Raw genomic sequence first — 21,976 nt, forward strand, 5'->3', positions numbered from 1 at the left:
ATATAGAGTGGCAGGTAAGAGATGACATGAATCATTTCAAAGCTTCTTGGCATGGACCACTGGAAGGACTGTGGTACCATTCACTGAGGTGGGGACTGTTGGACAAGGACAAGGGGTAAAAGCTAAGATAGGTGCTAAATAGGCAGCTGGATATCTTGACTGATACTTTATAGTATCTGGTGGGGAGATATGATTTTTAAGTTTTATATGATGATGATAACAAGGCTTGGGCGTGATTTCCTAGGAAAAGAGTATATAGTGAAAAGGAGCAAAGTCAAGACAAAAACTCCAGAAACAAAGTCCTAAGTGTTAGAGATTGTGCCAGAAGATATGGCTGAGAAGGAGGGGCCAGAGTAGCAGGAGAAAAAACAGTGGTGGAAGACAATGTTTTCAGAAGGAGGAAATACTCAACATTGTACATGAAGCTCAATGAATTAAGGAAGAATTCCAAAATAGTCAAAGGACCTAGTGGAGTAGAGGCCTTGAGACATTAATACTACAGATGGAATGATGGGTGGAAGCCAGTTCAGAGATACCTGAAAGGGAGGGAGAGATAATAAAAGGAGAGGGCCAGCATATGTAGCTCTGGAAGGAAGATGAGATAGGAAAGATTCGAGGAGGAGACATGGGATCCATGGTGATCTGTCTTAATGGGAGCTTCTGGGACACATTTAAATGTGCATGGGAAAGGTCCAGTTAGGAGAAAAATGGAGATTCATAAGTTTTCTGAGAGGATTTTGCTTCAAATTCCTAACTCTCCACTTTTCCATAGTCCTCTCAGATTACGCCAAATGGAGATTTCTATTCCAGTACAAGTGTGAATAGAGTTGTAATCAATATTTTAATTTAATTCTTTCCGATTTACCCAAATAGAAATTAAAGGTGTTTACTGAGAGTGATAAAAATTCTGTGAGTGTTTATGTGTGAATATGTGCACATTCAGGCGTGTTTGGGAAGGGGTGTTTGTAAAAGTTTCAAGACTCTAGGGAAGTAGTGTAGTCATATGTCACTAATTTGAAGTTTTGAAAACAATTCCAAAATCAGCTTTATCATTCATTTATCTTTCACATAAAAAAGCGCACACTTTGAAAACCTTAAATTGTTATCACAACTTGAAGCAAAACAATTTGCAGGGAAAAAAGGAACTCTTTTCCATTTAAATCACTCTTGTTATTTGCAGGTAAGACAGCAGATGTCATAAAACTCGAATATCTAAACTATTCTTTATCAAATGTAAATACAAATATACTTAAGGAAAGCGGCTTACATCAAAGAAGAGGTCTATAGCATACTGTCACCCATACTTACTAGTCCACATGGGGAACTCCTTCTTAACAGGGACTTGGAAGAAGGTATGTGAAAGAATGCTAAGGAAAGCCATCTACCCTCAGGGGTAGATGGGGTTTAGTCATGGTCCACCATTCTGTCCTGCCACACCGAAGTTTGTTTCCACAATGCTGACAGGTTGCCTCTAGAGCAAGACTGGCACAGAGTCAAACAAAGAATTGCTGAGAATACTGGATCATGAAGAAATTTTACTGTGACCAGAATCTGAAAAATTATATACAGTACCACTGGGAGCCAAAGGATGACCTACATGAGAAATAAAACAACATAAGTTAGACATTCTAGGTTCACAACATCAGAATGAAGTCTACCAAATACAAGCAACAAAGAAAGTAGCCATGGATTATCATCATTGAAGTAGGGTTTCATTAACAAAGTGAATACAACATTAAAGTAAGTGTTTAATCTGATGGAGCTAAATCATGTAATTAAATGTTAAAAAGGGACACATACATCTGTATCTTTTTTGTGTGTGTGTGTGTATGTATTCTGCCCTAAGTGTATTTATATTGTCATAAAGCTATGAAATGATGCAGAAACCACAGCATAACTTGAGTATTTTTAGCTCCCTTGGCTTTGAGTTACACTACTATTATAACCCATAAAGGGACACTGGGTCTGGGGGCAATTACACACACCTGCAATCCCAGCAGCTCTGAAGGCTGAAGCATGAGGATCATGAGTTCAAAGCCAGCCCCAGCAAAAGTGATGTGCTAAACCACTCAGTGAATCTCTAAATAAAATAGCACATTGTACTGTGGATGTGACTCAGTGGTTGAAATCCCCTGAGTTCAATCCACATCACCCTCCCTACCAAAAGTATAAATTGGGCTGGAGACAATTCACAGTAGTGCTTGCCTAGCATATAACCATGGCCTCGGTTTGAATTCCAATATTGGGAAAAAATAAAAACAACTGAGTAGACTTGAAAGTGAGATTTTGGGGTGGCGGTGGGGGCGCGCCTGTGGGGAGAGGCGGCGGCTTCTGCTGCGGCTGCGAGTGGGGGGTAGGGGGGGAAGAACCGGGGAAGGGGGCAGGGCGAGCGAGCGGAGAGCAGTGTTCCTGAGGCGGCAGCGGCGTCTCGGGCGGAGGAGGAGGAGGGCGGGGAAGGAGGATGGAGCAAGCTGGGGGTTGGGGTTGGCGCTAGCCACAGCGGCTGTCCTCGTACTGTGGGAGAACGACTGGCTGCTCCTGGAAGTTGTGGTGTCCGGAGCCGGGCAGGTGCCACCACAGCAGCCGCCTGAGCGGTGGGGAGGAGGAGGGAGCGGCAGGGTTGGCGGGGTCGGGAGGGAGGGACGGGCAGGGGGAGCGAGCTGGGGAAGACGGAGCTGGCTCTGCGGGGGGGGGGGGGGGGGGGGGGGGGGGGGGGGGGCAGCGACCGCAGGACCGCAGCCTGGGGGACGCGGGAGGATGGAGCAAGTGGAAATCCTGAGGAAATTCATCCAGAGGGTCCAGGCCATGAAGAGTCCGGACCACAATGGGGAGGACAACTTCGCCTGGGACTTCATGCGATTAAGAAGATTATCTACCAAATATAGAACAGAAAAGATTTATCCCACAGCCACTGGAGAAAAAGAAGAAAATGTTAAAAAGAACAGATATAAGGACATACTGCCATTTGATCACAGCCGAGTTAAGTTGACCTTAAAGACTCCTTCTCAAGATTCAGACTATATCAATGCAAATTTTATTAAGGGTGTCTATGGGCCAAAAGCATATGTGGCGACCCAAGGACCTTTAGCAAATCCAGTAATCGATTTTTGGAGAATGATATGGGAGTACAACGTTGTAATCATTGTAATGGCCTGTCGAGAATTTGAGATGGGAAGGAAAAAATGTGAGCGCTACTGGCCTTTGTGTGGTGAAGACCCTATAACATTTGCAGCATTCAAAATTTCTTGTGAAGATGAACAAGCAAGGACAGACTACTTCATTAGGACACTGTTACTTGAATTTCAAAATGAATCTCGTAGGCTCTATCAGTTTCATTATGTGAACTGGCCAGACCATGATGTTCCTTCATCATTTGATTCTATTCTGGATATGCTAAGCTTAATGAGGAAACACCAAGAACCTGAAGATGTTCCTATATGTATTCATTGCAGTGCAAGCTGTGGAAGAACAGGTGCCATTTGTGCCATAGATTATACGTGGAATTTACTAAAAGCTGGGAAAATACCAGAAGAATTTAATGTATTTAATTTAATACAAGAAATGAGAACTCAAAGGCACTCTGCAGTGCAAACAAAGGAGCAATATGAGCTTGTTCATAGAGCTATCGCCCAACTGTTTGAAAAACAGCTACAGTTGTATGAAATTCATGGAACCCAGAAAATTGCTGATGAAGGGAATGAAATTCGCACTGAAAGTTTGGTCAGCTCCATAGATACAGAAAAACAAGATTCTCCTTCTCCAAAACCACCAAGGACTCGAAGTTGCCTTGTAGAAGGGGATGCTAAGGAAGAAATATTGCAACCACCAGAACCTCATCCAGTGCAGCCCATCTTGACACCTTCTCCCCCTTCAGCTTTTCCAACAGTCACTACTGTGTGGCAGGACAATGACAGATACCACCCAAAGCCAGTATTGCATGTGGTTTCTTCAGAACAGCATTCAACAGACCTCAACAGAAACTATAATAAATCAACAGATCCTCCAGGGAAAAATGAATCAACTATTGAACAAATAGATAAAAAATTGGAGCAAAATTTAATTTTTGAGATTAAGAAAGTCCCTCTCCAAGAGGGACCAAAAAGTTTCGATGGGAACGCACTCTTGAATAGGGGACATGCAATTAAAATTAAATCTACTTCATCTTGTATAATTGATAAAATGTCTAAGCCACAGGAAGTAAATTCAGGGGATCTAAAAGTTGATGACATATCACAGAATTCTTGTGTGGACTGTAGCGCAGCACAGTCAAATAAAGCTCCTATTACTGCACCAGAAGAATCACAGAAGAATTCAGACACATCTCCAAGGCCAGATTGCTTGCCTCTTGATAAAAAAGGGCATGTAATGTGGTCATTTCATGGACCTGAAAATGCCACACCTGATTTATCTGAAGGCAAATCCTCAGATATGCACTGTCAAACTATGAAAACTGAGTTTAACACCAATTCCTACAGCACACGTTGAAACCTTTGTGGATCATCAAAATAGTTCACCTCTATTCAGAGCACCCCTTAGCTTTACTAATCCTCTTCACTCTGAGGACTTGGATTCAGATGAAAGGAACTCTGATGGTGCTGTGACCAAGAATAAAACTAATATTTCAACAGCAAGTGCCACGGTTTCTGCTGCCACTAGTACTGAAAGCATTTCTACTAGGAAAGTATCGCCAATGTCCATTGCTAGACATGATATGGCAGAAACAATACTTTTGGGTGCTGAAAAAGATGGTGATGTTAGTGAAGATTCACCACCGCCCCTACCTGAAAGAACTCCTGAATCTTTTGTTTTGGCAAGTGAACATAATATACCTATAAGATCAGAATGGAATGAACTCCAAAGTTAGGAATGGTCTGAACAAATAGAATCTAAAGGCTTGAAAACCTCTGGAAATGTAAAATGTGATCATCCAGCAGGAGATATTCACACAGAGACTTGTACAGAATGTCCATCTACTTCCAGTGAGAAGAAAGATCAAATAGCAGAGAGTCCAACAGAAGCCACAGATATTGGTTTTGGTAATCGCTGTGGAAAACCCAAAGGACCAAGAGATCCACCTTCAGAACGAACATGATTCAGGGAGCTAAAAGACACTTTAAATTTACTGGAAAATCCAAGTGCCACTGAAAGCCAGATTTATAGTATTCCATCTTTAAAATGTGGGACTAATAGCAGTGTAGATTGTTACCATGATATTACTTTGCTGGGACCATCTACCTGCCTTAGGAAAAAGTATTAAATATGGTTTATTTTGTAACTTCAAGTATTATTGAATTAATTTCTCTTAACCCTGTTACATGCTGCTTGTAGACATGTTAATATAGTAATACTTTTATGATAAATTGAGTTTAAGGACTACTCTTTTGCTGTTTTATCATGTATGCATTATTTTGTATATGTACAGGGCAAGTAGGTATATAATTTGATAAAGTTGCAGTCATAAAATATTATTAACAGAAGATGTAAGAAATTTCTGCATGGTCTAAATCTTTGTGTACCTTATTTGTAAATTATTTGCCCTGAAGTTTTAGAAAATAGTTTTTGAATTTTAAAAATGCTGGATTCATGCAGCCAGCATTGCAGGTTATCAGAGATGAAAGATTGTAATAATAATACATTTTGTAAATTGTAAGCAAAAAGTTATTTTTATATTATATACTGTCTAATCGTCATCCTAATCGTTCTTGTTTTCATCTAGTCATGGAGATTCAGTAAGTGCCTTGGAACAATATTGAATTCTCTTAGCTTGTGTGTGTTACTTTAATATTTGAACTCAACTAGGATTAGAAGACTATCAAAATATGTTATGTTTCAGGATATTTGACCTGCCATTAAAAAACAAAACCAATTTTACAGTGCCAAAAAAAAGAAAGTGAGATTTTTTCCAAACTTCAAAGTCATTAATCTTGTTTTCAATTTTTAGAGTGATAAGTGCAGCAGAGAAAAATTCAACTGAAGATTGTCTTCAAAAAACAATAAGAAATAACACCTGAAGAGTGTCTCTTTGGAATTTTGCTACTCATTTTTCAACATTAAGAATGTATTAGCAGGATGGGGTTGTGGCTCAGTGGTAGAGTGCTCACCTAGCACATGTTAGTCCCTGGGTTTGAGCCTCAGCACAAATAAAAATAAATAAATAAAAGAAATGTATTGTTTCCAATCACAACTAAATAAAGAAATACATAAATAAGTGAAGAATGTGTTAGCTGAATCACATAAAAAGCTAATTGTTTAGGATACAATGTGTACTTTCCCCAAGACCATCATTGTAAAATGCCTCAACACATCTCCATTTCCTGTCCTAAACAGATCATATAACATTAATGCAGAAGAGCTCTTTGAAAATATAAAACATGCTGATACTCCAGATTTATTTTTTTCATTATATTAATATGAATCTTGATTATCTTTTTGTTGTATTTTTAAAGAGACTACATTTTAGGCAATCAAAATCTTTTCCTTCTATGGATTCATTCTTATATTAAAAATAGTTAATTTTCTTCCACATAATTCTCCAGGTTAACCATATCCTTAAATTTCCTTTGTTCCTAAAATATTTCTGAAAATATCAAGGAAGAGGCTTGTCTTGATAAGTTTAATAGAAAAGAAAAGCAAACCTTCTCAGGATTTACTTTTTTCTTTTCTATAATGTATTAAGGACACCACAGTAGATATATATCCTAAATATATTATTTTATGTATAAATATTTAGAATATATATATGTATTGTAAGGGCTCCTAACCGAAGTATGTTTCCAACTATATAATAGTCAGGTATTTACTCATTTAGAGTTTACACCTGGGTTTAAAGATTTAACATATTCTTATATGAAATATCTTTTATAAACAAAACTACAAATTCTAATAAGAAAGATTTAAATCCCTCCCTGAAATTTTGCTAAAAAAGCCCAAACCCAAACCCAAACCAAAAGCAAAACAAAACAAAAAAAAACAATAAGAAAGAAAACACTGCTTAGAAAAATCATCACTCAGATGGAGCACCTGACATTGGAGGAATTCTCCCATTTCCTTCATCTATTGAGATGAAGCAAAACTGGGGTGGGAAAGAGAGGAATCATCCCATGGATCAGTGGTGCCTTGGTTTTCTAATTACTGTTTTCACTCTCAAGAGAAATGGAGGTACTGGTTAATACCCAGAGCCAGAACATCTTAGCTGACTTCCACTACCACCTAACAACCAGATGAGAAATGAATTGAGACATATCCACCATTTAACAAGGGCCTAGAACAGACAACCACACAAAATGCACAGATGCCTGAAATGTATACAAAAAGAGCAGTCATTTGTTGAGTGAGTGAAATCTAATAATTGATTAACCTTTTAGATCTTCCTTGAAAGAAAACTAATTCTTAGCTCTTTTACTAATGATTGACACCCACCCTTTTAATTAAAGGGCAGGAGAAGGAAGGAACTTGGAGAGTTATGGGGAAGAGAATTATCATCTATTTTAACATAAGAAAGTATCCATATAAGGAGAATATTTATATTGCCTAAAACACAAGACCCATATTAACACAGTGGAAATATAAATCAGGAACATCAGTATTTTTTTGTTTCCAAAGAGCTTTTTTTCTGTATTAATGTTTTTCGATCAAAATTAGTTATAAGGAATTTTCACATAAACAGTATCTTTTATACACAGGGCCAATATAAACCTTAAATTTTAGAATGATTTTATATTTATTAATTCAATTCTATCAAGTATAAGAATAATATTAAAAAGAAATTTAAAAATTCCAAGTTTATTCATGGAGGGCAAAAACTCCATTGAACATCATAAAAGAGATAATTAAAAATTATTATAATATTAAAATTCTATAATACGATACAATATAATAATTCAAGAATTTACTAAAACTGAAAAGTATAAATTTTGATAAAGGAAAAGAACAACTCATTTTGTTCTACCTTTCCTTGGAGAACTCTGTGGGGAATTTGGAGGAGGAGACAGCTGAGAAGATGCCTTTGTATTTTATCATCAGCTGGATTCTTGTGACATTCCAAAGTTCCTTCCTCAGTTAGGGAAAGAATTTTCTTTAAAGCTTCTGGAGAGCCAATGCCTATAAAAGAAAAAATAACTTAGGTTATGCATTTTGAAGACAAAAATAAATAGTAATGACTAAATACATTTTTGTGTTAAGATTTACTTTTACAGTCTGATTCATCTTACCTACAATCTAAATGTTCTTTGTGTTACTACTCATAGTACAAACAGATCACCAAAGGCACAAGATACCTGGATTTTTTTCATAAACATGTAGTTTTAGTTGTATGTGTACACAATATCTTTATTTTATTTTCACGTGGTGCTGAGGATTGAACCCATTGCCTCACGCACACCAGGTGAGTGTTCTACCTTTGAACCACAACCCCAGTCCTGAGGTTTTAGTTTTGACTGGTATCTACAAGACTACTACAGATTGTTTTTGATATTTTACTTTGTATTTCAAACCTGAAAGTTGTCACTTTTGTTCAACAATGAAGAATAAACATACAATTATAAAACATCTGAATTTAGGATGACAATGTCACAGCCAATTTCAACTCCAGTTGTTTCAGCTTTAGGATGGAAACACATTGTAGTGTGGCTGGAAATGTTAGCTGTGGAGAAGTGGAAATGATGGAGAAAAGCAAAGGGGCAAGGGTTAAGAGGAACTTTCTCAAACAGTGAATGAAAGAGCTGTAGGAATTCTGTGCCCTGATACTTAAACAAGCACATTAAAGAGGAGCAGGAGACACCATGTAAAAATACTGTGTCAGAGAGACAATGACAGAAGACCTCAGCAGAGGGGTGGGCCACTGCAGGATCCAGTAGCATGAGGATTTAAAGTGGCTCAACATTATTTTTTAGAAATAAAGAAGTCAAATTTTACTTTGAAACAAAATTATTTCATTAATTAGAATGGGGAAAATCCCTCTTATTACCTTTAAGTTACTATTTTATATAACATTGCTTTAAATATATTATACTAAACATAATAAGATGTCAAGTAATATTTCAAGCACATGTAATTTCATAAATCCAAAATGAGCTAAAATATATTGAGTTATTCTGTATAGAAAGTGGGAGAGAGCTTCATATGTAGGCACACATGCATTATATAAAATATGGCTAAAAAGCTGTTTTTAGCTAAAAGGAAGACTGATCATCTTCCAAATAAAAATGTCAGCACAGGAGACAGAAGTCAGTCTGCAGGGAATTTAGGAATACATATCTGTTGAGAGCAACAGCAATCAAGACACCTGTGTTTGATTTTTTCAGATAGGAAGAATGACACAAAATATTTAAAAGAGGACTGATGTCAAGTAAAGGTGTTCTTTTCTCACATTCCCATAAAACTCAACAAGACACTCACTGGTCAAGAGGAACAGGGCAAGGATAGAGTCCGTGAGTGTTCCAACACATTAATAATGTCCAACTCACATAATGCAGGAACTCCATTACTGCCAAATAATTTTATCTAAACAAACTCTTTGCTATCCATCCCCTTTTAAAATTTCTTTAGTTTTATTAGCATTGTTTCCTTCTACCTATATGTAGAAATAGAGAGCCCATCCATTTCATAAAACTTACTTGTTTTACATTCATATAAAGGGCCTAAGTTAGTAGATAAGTTATTTTTAACATTTTTTTTAGTTTTAGGTGGACACAATATCTTTATTTTATTTATGTGGTGCTCAGGAATGAACCTAGCACCCAAACATGCTAGGTGAGTGCTCTACCCATGAGCCACAACCCCAGCCTTAGGTGAGTTATTTTCAAAGGGAAAATTAAAAATGTTTTTTGCTGTTTAACATTCAGGCATTAGATGTATTCTCACTGCTCCCAAGTTTCAGAATCAGTGATTTAATAAAAAGAAATCACCTTCATGCCTACCATGCACAAGGCCCAGAGTTCAATCCCCAGTACCATAGTAGAATAAAAAAGAAACATAATCATTTCCACACAGATCACATAGCTGAAAATATTGCGACTATATTTCTACAATTCATTGATTATAAGGCAAAACTAGTTGAAAAATCATATATGAACATAAACTCATTACTAGAAAAATTAAGTTACTAAATGTGTAACTTGTACATTTATTTCCTTATTTTGCCAAGTCAAAAAATGTTATTTAATAATATATTATGTTTAGAAACTGTCTGATCACTGGTAAAAATAAAGTGTACCTTGCTGAATATTTGTTTAGTTTGGAGATAATAGTCACAAAGACATTCAAGCATGATAGACAAGTTAGTCCAAATAAACATTTTTTTAACTAATCTGAAAATTACAGCAATACATAATACCAAAAAATAAAACAAAGTTGGAATGAACCCAACTACAGGGTGTAAGTATAAAAAAAAAAACAAATTTTCAGAAACAATAATAAAACTCACTTTAAGGAAAAGAAAGGGGGGGAATGAGTTTCATCACTTACCAAAAGGTGAGAGATCCTTGTCAGACACCTTGTTCCTTAAAGTATCGAGGACCACAGTGGGAACCTGCAGTCTGTGGTTGACCTTATGTGGTTGGGGATGTTCCTTCTGCTGTGACTATGTCCTAAGAGCCACTTGTGAGGTCTTGGATACAACAGGATTTTTGTTACCAGGATTCTTAGGCACTGGAAATTGTTTGGTTTGAAATTATTACAAAAAATTTAAAATATTAGCAGCTATGTAGAAGATAATTGTAGAACTACAAGAGTCTTTTCTGATTTCAGAATACTAAAATACCCATCTCTCCTAGCTGTTACTTATAAAGGCCAGAAATTGAGAGGGGGGACCTTAGTTACAGAAAATGAGAAAGCACTGGCAGGATAAAGGTATTTAATTAAGGAAATTAGTAATCTTGAGGAAGATGAAATAGGAAAACACCAAGTAAAAAAATAGAAAGGTGTATGGTTTGTGTCCCCTGAATGGGGTAAAAACTGCAACAGGAAAATCACCAGGAATAATTTTGTAAAATGACATTCAAAACTATTGGACACATCTGAGCTAACTTTTAATTTAATAAATTCTACAAACTGTAACCTATTGACTATCAAATTCTTCTATAGAGAATCATATATGTAAGCAAATAATGAACAATTGCTTATGTATTACACTATGCAAAAAATTCCATGGTAGAAAAAAGGCAAACCAGTTTATTGGGACAATTAAATGTTGTGCATGTAGAATCTTAATATCTAAACAATTCAATGTCATGTTCTTCCCTCATGTGACACACTCAGAAGCTTGGGATAAGGAAAGAAAAGTAACTCTTCCAAGGTCACATTGTTAGTCAGTGTTGTAAGCAGGATTTGAAATCAGAGCGCTCTCCCTGAATAGAACAAGCTCTTCACCATGACATAAAGTTCCTAACTGTGAATCTTCTAAATTAATCTATTTAACATTTAAATTCTGTACAACATTATTTTTCACATGTTTATATACAAGGCACAAAAATTGTTCTAAATGAAAAATGCCTTTGTTTAGTGTGCATTGATTGAGACTAGCCCAAGGAATTCTACATGCTAGTCAAGCGCTCTACCACTGAGCTATATTCTGAGGTCCTTCTTTTTTTAAAATATCTATTTTTTTTTAGTTTTAGGTGGACACAATATCTTTATTTTATTTTTATGTGGTGTTGAGGATCGAACCCAGCACCCCGCACCAGGCGAGCGTGCTACCAAATGAGCCACATCCCCAGCCCTGAGGTTCTTATTTTTTATTTTTAAGAAATGCATCTCTCTTTGTTATCCAGACTGGCTTAGAACTCCTGGGCTTATGATCTTCTCCCCTAGTCCTCCTGTGTAGCCAGGACTAACTACACATGTGATCTATCAAGCCTGGCTCATCATTAGGCCAACCTTTTAAAATGCTGAGACCTACACGTCAGCCTAAGTTGTGGCCCACTTGGTGGTAGAATTATTGTTTTAAATAACAGCTGAATATGTGTCTGGGAACCATATAGGCTGTGGATATACATGACAGTACAACATCCAGTCCTGTGCCCTCTGACCTGTGAGGCCCCAACCCCTCAGGTTGCACATTGCTTTGTGAGTATTTTGGTAAGAAAACAAGCAATGCAAATTTGAACTGCATCTGCCCATGTGTCCTGTAAATGAGTACTGGCTGCAGTGGAATGAAACCAAACAACATGAGTATGTCCATCGTCTTGTCCTCCATACACTAACTCAGCTGGACACAAAGGCTTCATCAAGGACAGGGGAAAGGTTATGCACTTGAGAACTAGAAACCTACTTGTCTATACTGGGCCTTATCCTGTCACCATGCATGTCACTGCACAGGAAACAAACACACATGGCAGTCAGAGTCTGCAACCATTTCCAGAAAAACTCATGTGTGTTGGTTGCTGGCTCACACTGCAGAGACATCACGTGAAGACTCTCCTCATCCATCTCCAGCTCCAGATTGGACAGGTACTGCTTCACATTTAGAACTATCAGCCCATCTTCATAAAGCTTTTTGGTGTTGATTAAGGAACTTCAGCATGCCCACATTTTAGGACCATCTGTCTGAGCCACCTCCAGCACTGTTGCATTTGTTCTACCCTGGCTAAGAGACCTGAAGGATGGAAAGGTCCTTATGCAACTCACTTGAGCATGGGGTGATTTTATCTATTTGAAACTTCCAGAAACTATATACGTATTCTACATTTGAAAGGTCACATGCCTCATTCCCTAAGCAAACTGTTAAATGGATCAAAGAATATTGCAGATAATAAATCGTCTTTTTTGTTGTTTAAAAGGAATTACACACAATACATACAAAAAATGTGTTTGGCACTCATTCTGATTCAATTAGGAAATTCTAATATTTTCCTCTACAGAGCATTCAAATGTTTATATAGAAGACAGTGAACAATTATATAATAAAGCTCATGCAAGAATTCAAGGCTATAATCATTAAGCCTTGTATTATCTTTAAATCTCCTAAAAATGGTGTTTTAAAGATTCAAATAAAATTATCTCCACTATTCTCAATTTTTTTTCATATTCCTTGGGTTGAATGAGATGAGTTTTTATAATAATATAATAAATCAGTTAATATAACAATCATGCAAATGTGATAATCTACACACATAAACTGTTTAGCACATGAATTGTTAAAAATCATTTTTTAAAATATTGTTTTATATATAATGGAAACTGTATTTCATTAACCTGTAAACATATGATTTTAACTCTGTGGGCACCTGTTACTTTATTCATATGTACTAAAATATCTCTGCAGTAGTATTTTAATTGCACAATTTAAATATTTTCTAATATTCTCCTTCCCTTCCCCTCCTTTGGGCTCTCCTAATTTCAAGGCACAAATTATATTAATTTTTTTTCTGAGAGCCTGGAATTATGTCTGGCCACAGTTCCCCAAATAATCATGAAACATTTCACAGATCTCATGGATCATGAATTCAAAAGCACAGGCCCCAACAGATTAAATTTGAAGTCAGTTGACATCTAAAATTCTGTTAGGGAAAGAGATTTCAAACAATGCAAATTGTCCAAAAATATACCAGGTAGGAAAATAATGCAATGAACTGAGCAAGAACTATGTGTGGCTATGCAAGTCCTCCACCACTTATCCCAAACCCTTCTCCCATTTCTTCTTCCTTTATATGAGAGCCATGGAGATTGAAGCACAGGTTCAGAAATAGACAAGGAGATCACATGTTCAGAAATAAAGGTCTAAACTTCTTCATAAGCCCTTTTACAAGTCCACAAACATTAAACTGCATAATCATCCCACACACACCACCTTACTAGACACATTTTTTTCTGGTTGAAAAGACAAACATATTTATTTTTGTTCTAGAAAAAGATTGACTTATTTTGTCTCCTAGTCATTTTTTACTAAGGTGACAACTAAATCTACCATGTGAATAAGGAGACAATACTGTTTGGGATATTTACATATTTACAAGAAAGTGTTCTAAAAATAAGGAATAAATATCTATGATTCATGTTCACTTAAAAATAGTTGAAAGACAAACTTTTTATGAATAGTCAAAATTACACATGATGCCAAGTTAGACATCCACTCCAAATGAATTTTTGATGGTGATTCTTGGTACATCCTAATATAATGTCTGCAATTCTGCAGATATAAATATGTAAAATTTCTTCATTAGTATGAAAACTCTAAGCTTAAGCTCTCTAGTCCCATATGTGCCACTGGAGGTGAATCTCTCACTGAGTCCTGAACATGAGACCTGGGTCAATGTTAAGTGAAGCCATTCAGTCAACTTGCCAGACCTCTTTTGCAATCATCCTTAGCTTCTCAAAGCTGACCAGCCTATTTAGGTTTGAATTGCTTCCTGTAATTGGCAAAGAAGAAAATGGAAATCACATGGCATCTATTATATACTGCTACAAGTGAAGGTGGAACTCCCCTACCTTGCATTTACCTTCAGGAAAAAATGTGAGATCCTTCTTGATAACTGGGAATAGAGAAATTATGGGAGGTTGCAGGTTTTGACTTTTGAGGACATCGCATTATTTTGCCATGTTCCTGGAAGGGTCAAATAGGTCTTGGAGATCCTGAAATAGCTTTTCATATTTATTGGGAAGTTTTTCCCAGGTTGATCCCATTCTTGCCACTGGTGCCAGGTTTAGGCCACTGAGAGAGGAAGAAAGAAAAGAGGGATGCATGTAAATGTTCTCTTCTGAAATGGATGAAGCAAAACATTGCACTGCTTATTTACTGACAAATACATCTGCATGGATGCTTTCCATGGCTGGCAATGTATAGAGTCATGCAGAGTAAACTTGGGTAATCCTGGGTGATGAGAATGCCAGATAGAAGCAGAGTCAGGGCCAAGACTGTGGGTTGGATTCTTCTTCCCTTTATACTCCCCTGATCTGTTTATTATCTGCTAGAGTGTAGGTCCCACAAGTCCTCAAAGGTCTGTGAGTATGAGCTCAGCCCCTCCTCCATAGTGCTATTGGAAGTTGATAGAGGGTGTCTTTAAGAGGAGGGATTAGAGAGACGTCTTAGGTCACTGAAATATATCTAAAATTTGATGCTGGGACCCTGAATTCTTTCTTTATCTCTTTTTCCTGTCTGAGGCATGAGGTAAGTAGCTTTATTCCACCACATGCACCTGTTTTCCCCAACACAGGCTAAAAGGCAACAGAGGCAAATGACCACCACCTGAAACCTCGGAAACTGTGAGGCAATATAAACCTTTCCTCTGTATAAAAAGCTTCTTAGCAACATTGTTACAACAATGAAAGCTGAGTAGCAAACCATCAGCAAAACCTCTAGAATACAAGTTTTGTTGCTTTTACTCCAATTAGAACAGTGTTTGGCTCACAGCAAGCATTTAATAAAACAGAGTAGGAAAATGCTCTCCAGTAAGAAATTAAAACAAAAGACACAATAGTCATGACACCATGATCAAACTCCCATCAGATAAAAATGATTAACTTTACAGTCATATTTAACATTAAAATAACTATTTTTTTTCATTTGCAATTTCTACTAGGTTTGATCTAAGCACTTAAAGGGGAGGAAAATTAACATTTATTGTGATGCAGCTCCATGCTCTCCAATGGAATTTCACATACATCATATCAAATAATCTTGATAATTCCTTGTGTTATTATTATTTTAAAAGGAGGTTAATTGATGTTCCCAGCAGCTCAAATAGTTTTCACACAGTCCAAGATAAAAAAAATAAAATGTGATGGATTTCAAATGTCCAATCTCCAAATCAACATATGGGAGGTTCTTGAAGGTAAGGATTAAGAATCAGATAAAATAACTGTTCACTGAGAGTCAATGACAATCTAGATTACCAGAATGGTATTAAAAACCTCAGTCATTTATAAACTATCATGTCTTATAAAATCATATGATATCCCCAGAGGGAGATGATTTCTAATCTGTAACATAAACTGAATCTGAAGACTGATATGTGCTCTTACCTGATGATTGCAAACATTGAGTTAAAATTCTTGCATTCCCTAAGGTGCAATGCTATCTTGATAAAATTCTTAATGAGCTTCATCTTCTTCAGCTGGTTTGTCTCTCAAAGAATTTCAGATGCCACCCAAAATGTCTCCTGGTTAATGACTTTTACAAATTTCTTCAGGTTGTGACAGCTGGATTGTGACTTAAGTTTAAATAAGTCCTCTATATATTCAGTAGGCTCGATGTTGCAGAAGAGTTCAAAACTTCACATGGAGAGCTGGGTGGCAACTTCCACAGTACTGAGCTGAAGAAGGGAAACTTGACCCTCTAGGAACAACTCCTGAGCATCCTCATCTGAACAAAGCACTTCTATCTCCATGTTGTTTTTCAGATAATACCTGTGAAAGCAGAAGTGTGTTAGATGTAGTCCAGCCTAAGCAGAAGCCTCATGATATCTGTAAAATGTAATCCTACTTTCTAGGGTAAGCTTGACAGAATACAGAATTGAAACCTGGAAGAGCTCTGTTTACCCATGATGGAAAGTGCAGTTGCTGAATCCATTGGTAGAAAACAGAACCCATATGTCAGAAAAGGACAAGAACAAATTACTTGGGATTTCATTATTACTGACTGAGATACTTTTTCAACATTCCTTTTCTGCTTTCTAAACCATTCCATTCTTTCTTCTATGGATGAGAGAAAATAGTTATTTATAAGTTTAACAAAAAGTTCAGGCTCTATGTGTGAGCAGAAAAAGTCATATCAGGGACATTACTCCATTTTGCAAGAATAAAAAGAAAATCTGACCATTGACGGGCCCAAATTAGATCAGTTCAAGATCATTTAATTTTAAAAAAATCCCCAAGAAACCTAACAGCTATTCCTTCATGTGATCTTATGACAACAGCCCTAAAACAGAACTCAGAGCTAGTCCATCTCATTTTAAGCAACTTATTGAAAACAGCATTTAGTTATTTGCTATTTCCTATTTTCTCCCTTCATCCCAGCCTCCTTCCTTCCTTCATTCTTGGGAGGGCAGATGTTTTCTCTAATTAAAATTCTGTAAATGAAGAAAGAGTGGAAGTCCCATTAAGCTGGACTTGTGCAAATTTCACAAAATATCTATGGCAGATAACAATGCATACTGGGCTTTTGACATTCACAGATAGAATGCTCTCCATTTTGATTACACATTAAGCCCATGACAGAGATCCACATATATATTTTTTGAATAATGAATGTGAATCATGAACTTGCAGCTCGATAGTGATCTGAAGAATTCCACCATGATTACAAATATATCAGTGTACATTCAAATGATAATTGAGAAAAACCAACTTCCTAAAATAAAACTATTTACTACTGTTGAGGTTGGAAATAAAACTGAAGATTACGAACATTATAGTTGATAGCTATAAAACAAATTTTGAGCAACGTCAATGGTAGTTTAGATCTATAACAAGGAAAATTTGAGCACAACAGAACCCTCCAGAAGAAAAATGGAATAGTGTTATTTTTGTGAAAACTCAATTTTCAATCTGTATTGGATCTAGTAATTATTTGAGATCCAAGACCTAACTACTTCTTTCCAACTTCTAGTTAGTTGTGGTTTGAAAGTAAAATTACATATCCACAATAACAGAAATGTCACTGAAAAGAATGACAAAATCAGCACTGCCTTCTTCCATGTACCATGGGGTACAGGCACTTATACAACAATCAACCAAACTCTGTAGCAACTGGAATTTGGTTCCAGCATTCAGGGGTGTTTTCTGTAGTGTAAAGCACAATGATTGACTGGACAGAGTTATTCTACCAAATACACTGTCGTAGATATCTCAGCCTAAAATAACTAAGTTCCTTGAAAATCAGGTCTGGGGGAGCATGATGATTGAAAATGATTAGAAGCACTGTTTGTGAATGCACACATATAAATAGGAGGAAGCAGCGGGCTCTACTCTGCGACTGCACCTCAAGTTCCTTCTGTTTTATCAGCAGGTATTCTAGAGGGCAAGCCATGGGGGAGGTTACAAAATCACTCTCATGAACGGACACCAGAGGCTCTGGGGCAGTTTCACGAAGATGGAGGTGAAATCTCAAGGAAGCCCCTGCCACACATGTAGGGCCTCTGTGCTGCTGCTGCTGCTGCAGCTGCTGGTGCTGCTGCTATGGCATCTGCTGCACCAGGGCTGCTCCCTGTGGGCCTCCCTACATGTACCAGGGCACGTACCAGGGCTGGTGGGCAGGCGCAGAGGGTTTGATTGCTGTGCCCTTGTTGGTTCTGCTCTTGGTGAAGGCACTGAGCTCTTGTCACTGTCTCACGCGACCCTGATGTTGGCAAGGTGGGCTGCAGCACATAGAGTCCCCTCCCTACCCACATCAAGCTGTGGGACTCCTCTGAAAGGCAGCGAGGACCAGCCCTGGGCCTTCCACCGCATGAGTCCATCCAGCATCCAAGCACCCTGTACACCCTGAACTCAGGCCATCCTTCCCACTTCACTTCATTCCCTGTTTGCCTAATTCCTTCCAGGAAGGTCACCCCGCTGGATGATACTTCCTGTTAGAATTATAAACATTTAATTCTATTCCCAGAGAGACCGCTCCAGGGTCCTACTCAGCCAACACCTGTCAGGGTGCCAGTGGGTTCTGGAAGTACAAGGCCAAAGGGCAGGGTTATTCAAGTTGCTCAATGACCAAAGTCCCCCGCCAACACAGTAAACATCACATATTATATCTGTCAATGTTACAAAGTTAACTATTTCCATAACTGTCATGCAACTTTGTCTGTCAATGAGGATGATAGAATAAATAAGAACAAATATTTTTAGAGTCATTATATTGAACTCCTTATTCACCATTGGAGGTTCTCCTCATCTGCTCCTGTGGATGTGAGATTCGATCTGATGGGGTTTCTTACTCCTACAACAGCTTTGCTACTGCGTGCTCCCTTTGTGCTGTCGAATAATTTTTTTCCTTATTTTTTTTTCTTTTTGGCATCCTAGGGATTGAACCCAGGGGTGTTCTACCACCGAGCAACATCTCAGACCTTTCTATTTTTTTTTTTGAGACAGGGTCTCCACTATGCTGCCAGGCCTGGCCTGGAATTTGCCATCCCACCTCAGTCTCCCAAATTGTTGTGATGACAGGCGTGCACAACCTCACCCTGCTAATTACATTTTTGTATGTTGTAGGTTCAACAATACAATTATATATTGTTCTATGCAATTGCTTTTCTAAATAAATTAAGAGAAGAAAGGAAAATACACTTTTAGAGTGTCTTTTCTAATTACATAATTGCCTTTGTCAGATTCTTTCTTTTTTTCTGTGGACTTGAATTGCTGTGTTGGGTCACTTGCTTTCAGCTGGAGGGAATTTCTTTAGCAGCTCTTGTCAGGCAGGTCTGCCAGCCACACAACCTCTGGGTCTAGGATATTTGTGGACAGCCCACCTTCATTTGGCTGTGTCTCAGATGTGAAGCTGACCATGTTTCTATTTGAGCATGTCATTCACTGCCTCCTGGGAGCGAGAGCTTCTAGTTCTGGTGAATATGAGCAGCTTTTCTCCTGCTGGTTTCTGCTCTCTTCTTTGTTTTTCAGTGGTTTAATTCTGATGGGTCTGCTGGGGCTCTCTTTGCACAGGTCCTACTGGGTGTCATTGAGATGAATGGTTTTCCTCAAATCTGGGAAGTTTTCTGCCATTATTTCTTCCAATATTTTTCCAGCTTCTTTCCCATTCTCCTTTCAGGCCCTCTCATCACGTGGTGCACTTAATGGTGTCCCCATTCTCTGACACTATTTCTTCTCTCTCTGGGAGATTATGTGAACTGTCAATTTGTGTTCAGATTCACAGATTCTTTCTTGTGCAAGTTCAAATCCACCATTGTGTTCCTACAATGATTTTTTTTATTTTAGTTATTGTACTTCTTACAAATTTTCATTGGATTCATTTTTCCCCTTCCTGTCTCTGTTGGTATTCTCTCTTCAATGACACATTTTCTTCATACCTTCCCTTACTTCCTTAAGTGGAGTTTGCTTTAGTTACACATGTATAACACTGCTTCAGTCTTTGCTAATTTGACATCTGGGGCCTCTCATGAGCAGTTTCTGTCACCTGCTTCTAATACTGCTATGCATGGATGACACTCTCCTGCTTCTTTGACCCTCTTCTATGGTAGTTTCTTGTTAAAAATTGATCATGTTCATTTATGTATCACAGTAACTCTATATGCTGAGTGCCTTCATTTATTCTTCCCTGGGCCTCGATTTCCTGTTTATTTATTTTATAATTTAGCTGGACCATGGTAGTGGAAACAGTTTCTCTTAGTGTGCGGCCTCTGATGTTGATGCTCAGTAATTACAGCCTGGGGCACACAAACCGTGCCTAGGGAAGACAGCAGGGCAGATCTCCAAACCCTGGCTCAAGCGATCCCCTGGGCTGAGCTTCCTCTGGACTCTCCTTGCTGAGTCTCTCTGCAGGTCTCACTTCCAACTGTTAATTTCTACTAATGGCCAGATGACTGCTCATCTGTTTTTGGCAATGCCCTGGAGCAATTAAATTCATGTGTCTTTGCAGGGTGGTTTTGAGACAAGTTTTTGAGGTGTGACACTAAGATGACCCTTTTGCTCTGGCTCTCCTGGTGAATACCTAGCTGGACTGTGGTCTAGCCTGTTCTTGTGAAGTGATGAGTGTCCTCTTAATTGCTGGCCACCCAAATCTCCAAGCCTTCTCAGTGCCTGCAGACTTGACTCTCACCACACTCTGTCCTGATGAAGTCAGTTCCCTTGGGCAGAGCTTCAGAGACTTTGTTTTCCTGGATGCTCTCCCCCTGGCCAGAATTCAGCATCACTACTGCCTGGGCTGGGCTGTGGTCCAGGTGGGGAGAAGTGCTGTGGCCTGCCCCTACGCTGGGAATGCAGCAGTCCTCAGCTGGAAGTCCAGGAAGGGATCTCTGTCTTGGCTGCACCCACCCAGAATGGAGCCCCTGTCACAATGCAGCAGGTGTCAGCAAGGAAGACAAGGGAGAATCAGGCTGAGGATGAATGCCAGAGTCTCATTGTTCTTATTATGCCTTAGTAGATTTTCTTGATTCAATGGGTTTTTTCATTCATTGTACATCTGAGGACAATTTCCAGATATTTCAAGTGGTTGTTTTAAATAATTTGCCACAGTTGCAGTAGCTTCACTAGGGAGAGGGTCCACAGCCATCCTGGAGGCTATCTTAGGTACACATTGTTTTCAGAGTTGCATAATTTTACATCCTTCTTTTTTCACTTGGCTTAATGCTTTTCCACATTATTACAACCTCTAAAAATGTCATTTCTGATTATTGCACAACAGCCTACCAATGTGTGTTGGGCCATCCTTTCACAAACTTCAGTTTAGAAGAGTTTCATGTTTACAGCAAAGTTGAGGTAACAGTGCAGATTTTCAGTGTATCCTGCACCCAGTATTAGCTATTACTGACATCTTACATTAATCAACGGTTTGCTTTTACTTTTTTGCTTTGTTGGGTGATGCTGTGATCATCTTGCTACATACATGGCTGTTTGTATTGTTGGCTCTTGGACTAGATTTTTTTCAGAAATAAAACCACCCAATCAAAGCACTTTAGAATATATTTGACTATAACATCAAAGTCTCTTAACATAGGTCTATTGTCAAATTCTGCTAGTGTCTGAGTGCTCATTTAAGTTATAATTTCTAGCCAGATGCAGTACGCACACCTATGCATGGTCCCAGTTTCTCAGGAGGCTGAGGCTGGAGGAACATGGGTGAGAGGCCAGCCCGGACAACTTAGCAAGATCATCTCTCATAATAAAAAGATTTTTAAAGTGCTGTAAAGTAGTTCATTGGTAGTGTGCCCCTGGGATCAATACCCAGTACTTGAAAAACCAAAACAAAGCTGTGATTTCTAGATTTGCTCAGGTAAAAGGTGTGCCTCTTCAGAATGGCTTCTAGCAAAAGGACTGATTGTGGTCCTTGGTATGAGATGATCTTGACAGAACAGGCCAACCTGTTCATGCCTAATCATGC

General features: G+C 38.2%; 1 long non-coding RNA gene and 1 pseudogene across 2 annotated transcripts; one reads left to right on the forward strand and one right to left on the reverse strand.

Annotated features, from left to right (window-relative positions):
• Positions 1 to 1,515: 1,515 nt before the first annotated feature.
• LOC144373163 (uncharacterized) lies at positions 1,516 to 16,337 on the reverse strand. 2 transcript variants are annotated; one of them, XR_013432910.1, is made up of 5 exons: positions 15,958 to 16,337; positions 14,436 to 14,647; positions 10,465 to 10,647; positions 7,949 to 8,100; positions 1,516 to 1,593 (listed from the first exon to the last, which is right to left on the reverse strand). It is a non-coding gene; the product is annotated as an uncharacterized LOC144373163 (long non-coding RNA). The 2 variants fall into 2 exon arrangements; XR_013432909.1 differs by having other exon boundaries at positions 14,425 to 14,647.
• LOC144373165 (tyrosine-protein phosphatase non-receptor type 12 pseudogene) lies at positions 2,738 to 5,553 on the forward strand (annotated as a pseudogene).
• Positions 16,338 to 21,976: the final 5,639 nt, after the last annotated feature.

Source organism: Ictidomys tridecemlineatus, unplaced genomic scaffold, assembly GCF_052094955.1.
Source record: "Ictidomys tridecemlineatus isolate mIctTri1 unplaced genomic scaffold, mIctTri1.hap1 Scaffold_277, whole genome shotgun sequence".
Classification (NCBI taxonomy): Eukaryota; Metazoa; Chordata; class Mammalia; order Rodentia; family Sciuridae; genus Ictidomys; species Ictidomys tridecemlineatus.